The sequence below is a fragment of the Theobroma cacao genome, chromosome 9, assembly GCF_000208745.1.
Source record: "Theobroma cacao cultivar B97-61/B2 chromosome 9, Criollo_cocoa_genome_V2, whole genome shotgun sequence".
NCBI lineage: Eukaryota > Viridiplantae > Streptophyta > Magnoliopsida > Malvales > Malvaceae > Theobroma > Theobroma cacao.
This window is the reverse complement of record NC_030858.1, coordinates 11,951,061-11,955,109: the sequence shown is the minus strand read 5'-3', so window position 1 is coordinate 11,955,109 and position 4,049 is coordinate 11,951,061. Positions and strand designations below refer to the sequence as shown.

Sequence of the window (4,049 nt, the reverse complement as noted above, 5' to 3'; positions counted from 1 at the left end):
TAATAAATAACAATCAAATTAAAAGGAATAACATAAAATTAAAATAACTCACTTAAAAATAAACTAATTATAAAAATAACTAAAAATAAGTAAATTATAATTGAAAATTAAGGACTTAGCTAATATTAATAACAAAATTGGAATAAAATAATTCTATAAAATAGAATTATCACACCCTCAAACTTAAGATTTTGCTAGTCCTTGAGCAAAAGAAAATCACAAAAAGAAAACTGAACATAAAAAAAATCCCTGAACAAGAAATAGAAGTACCAAATCATGGTTTCTCAATTTTTTCCTCAAAAATTAACTTAAATTCCAACTTAAGGTAACATATAGCTAATCCTTAAATTCATGCATCAATTCAAGTGAAAACTTACTTTTCGAATGGACTTCCATGTGTGTGTGAATGCTCTCTTACAAAGAATATCATGCAATTCGGATTAGTTTATGCCAAATCTAAGCATAGATTAGTACTAGGATCCCATAAGTTTACTTTTCATCTCTCTCTTCACTAATGTAGATTAACACTTATTCAAGGATCAATAGGTCTTTATCAAGTTTGTAATGTAAGGATAGGGTCAAGTTATGACAAAAGATATATTTAAGCTCAAATTCACCCTAAGCATTTAATCAATCTAGATGATATAAAGAGCTCAAAAAAAAATTTTTTTTGTATAGCACCCCTAAACTTGAAGTAAACTTTCCTTTGTACAACACACTTTATTTCTTTTCTTTTCTTTTTTTCAACCCCCAAACTTATTTTTGACAATTATAAACAAGGGATAATTTTGCTAACAACCATCAATTTTTTTTCTTTTTTTTTTTTCACTTTTCTCCTTCAATTTATCTTTAAGCTCAAACCATTTCTTAGAAAGATTAAAATACTTAGAGGGTGAAAAGTTCAAATTGTTGGATTTAAATAGACAGGTCAAGGCTAACATAACTGTGTAATTACAAAGAAAAGGTAGATTAGGCTCAAAAAGGGTGACTAAGGATAAATATAACAAGGTAGGCTCAAAAAGGCTCAAACGGTCCAAAGATCGCCTAAATCACATCTTATCTTAAATGTTATCTAAGATTTTACCTCGAGAGAGAATCAAACAAATTCTAGAATTCTTGACACAAAAATAGTATAGTGCTCAAATTATTGGAAGTCACATTCTAAAATAAAGCTAACACAAGAATATCACATAAAATTAAATCATAACTATATGTTTCCCAAAAGCTAAGAATGAAAAGATAATTAAAATATCATCCTAGGATTAAGACAATCATGAATGAGGTGCAACTATCTCAATTTTTTTTTGAAACATAAGAAAACATGCAAAATATAAAAAAATATGCAAGACATATATTAAAACAAAGCTACTAAAAAAATAAACTAACAAAATTCTAAACCACTCCCCCAAACTTGGAATAAACATTGTCCTCGATGTGATAAAAGAAAATAAAAGAAAAAGAACAAGAATAGTCCCCTACTCTGAAGCTGCAATTTGCATGTCCTCCGCATCGTCACCACCCATCATTTATTCTCAGCAACAAAGCATTCATCAATTATATATGCAGCAAACAAAAAGTCCATGAATTCAATAAATGGGTAACAAGAAATTAGCACTAATCTTTAAAATTTTGGGCACTCTAAGCATTAATCATGAGGAAGTCTGAAAAACCCATTAACAAACATGCACAATAGACTCATTTAAGGTGCAAAAATTTTAAAATTTGCCATTAACACCAACCTCATCCTTTCTCTACACAAAATAATTGAAAACCAAGTGTTTGGAGGAGTACTTACCTTAGGAGTGCAAGATTTCAAATGGAAAATAAAAAATAAAAAATAAAAAAAAATCCAAGTAGAAAGAAAATGCAAAAAGTTCGAGTGAAAAAGAGACAATAGAGGAAGGCAAGAGATTGGTAGGAGGAGGAAGAATGGGAGTGGGGATGGCGGCTGAAGAAGAAAAAGAGTGAAAGAAGAAAAAAAATAATAGAATTTTCACTCGAAGCGTTATGCTTCGGGTTTGAGCATCGGCTCTCAGGGTTGAGCACCGTAGTGCTCAACCATTCTGCCTGGTCTGCTTCATCCAGCACCATGGCTCTCCCTTTGAGGGTCGTGGTGCTGAAACATTCTATTTCAGCTTATTTTTTTAACCTCATTCATGGCCGCAGCACTCAATTTGAGGGCCGCGGCTTTGACCCTTTTTTATTTTGATTTTTTTTTAAACCAATTACCTACAAAAGGAAACATAAAAAAAAAATAGATCACAAGAAATAAATTGATACTAACAAAACTTAAATAAAAGATGAAAATTAGTAAGGTTAAGGAGCTTGGGTTACCTCCCAAGAACGCGCTCGTTTATAGTCACTAGCTTGAGTATAGCACCCCCTTTTTCAATTCTTCATCCTTGAAATATGGTCTAAGGCTCATCCCATTAACCATGATTGTTCCCGTATCCTTACTATAAATCTCGATTATTCCACAAGGATAAGCCTTTACTACTTTGAAAGGACCCCATCATCTTTCTTTGTGTTTCCATGGAAAAAACTTGAAGTATGATCGAGAAAGCATCATTACTTGTTGTCTAATCTCGAAAGGACAATTAAATGGTGGTGGAGGATGCTCCGTTGCTGACTGCTTAGGTCTCATAGGCGGAGGTGGTGGCTTACTCTCAAAGATTGATGCTTGCTCACTTGTAGGTGGAGAAATAGGTTCACCTTTGCCTTTGTCAATTAACTTCACTCTATAACAACAATTTGTAGAGCTAAGATGTTTATTTGCATTGAAAATATTAAACTCCACTACTTTTTCTCCAACTTTAAAAGTTATCTTGCCTTCCCTCACATCAATGATTACGCCTGCAGTAGCCAAGAATGGTCGTCCCAAGATTAAAGGAATTTCCATATTTTCTTCCATCTCAAGCACAATGAAGTCCACCGGAATGTAAAGATGCCCAATTTTAACCAATACATCCTCAATAATCCTAATAGGGTACTTGATTGTTCTATTTGTTAATTGCAAAGAAACTGTGGTAGGTTGTATCTCGTTAAGTCCAAGTTTCTCAGCAATTGACAAAGGCATGATTCAAACACTTGCACCCAAATCACATAAAGCTTTAGTAAATTTAAATCTACCAATAGTACAAGAGATAGAAAAACTCCCTAGATCCTTAAGTTTTGGTGGAAGCTTGTTTTGAATTATTACGCTATACTCCTCAGTAAGTGCCACTGTTTCAAAATCTACTAGTTTCCTTTTCTTGGTTAAGATGTCTTTAAGAATTTAACATAACTTGGCATGTTTTCTAAAGCTTCAGTAAAAGGGATATTTATGTGGAGCTTCTTGAAGACATTGAGAAATTTCCCAAATTGTTTATCAAGCTTTTGCTTTTTCAACCTTTGTGGGAATGGTGGTGGAGGATAATTTGCTTCAGAATTCCCTTGATTTTTAGCTTGCCCATTATCTATCTTTTCGACTTCAACTTCTTTCTCAACAATTGCCTTGCAATCATCTACATGTTCCTTTGAAGATTTAATTGATTTTCTACTCACCCCTTCAACTTCTTTGCCACTCCTAAAGGTAATTGCATTACAATGTTCCTTACCTTTAGGATTGACTTGTGTATCACTTAGTAAGGCACTTTGGGGTCTACTACTGATGGAGTTTGCAAGTTGTCCCACTTGGGTCTCAAGATTTCTCAAGGAAGGTCCATAACTCTGAATTATGGCATCAGTCTTGGACGTATATTGCAAGATAAGTTGTCATGACCCGGAACTCCCCATCGAGCCTGTGACAATCGCCTCGAAGCCTCGACAAACATTCTTCACTCCGAATGTCGATCGAAACCTCGCAAGGCTCTCGTATCAGCTTTCGCACTTCCCCGGTGAGCAATAGTGATCAAATAATCAATATACGAAGGATTACAAAACATTTCCAAATCATAACATAACATTTTTTTTTTTCTCACAGGGGCATTTTTGTCATTTTTGTCGAAAACCTCGAAACTTGCTAAAAATGCAGTAGGTAAGCCGAAAATATATATTTAATGATTTAAAAA

General features: G+C 33.6%; 1 pseudogene; it reads right to left on the bottom strand.

Annotated features, from left to right (window-relative positions):
- The window catches only part of LOC108663235, a 71,498-nt pseudogene continuing 69,961 nt past the window's right edge, over positions 2,513–4,049 (bottom strand).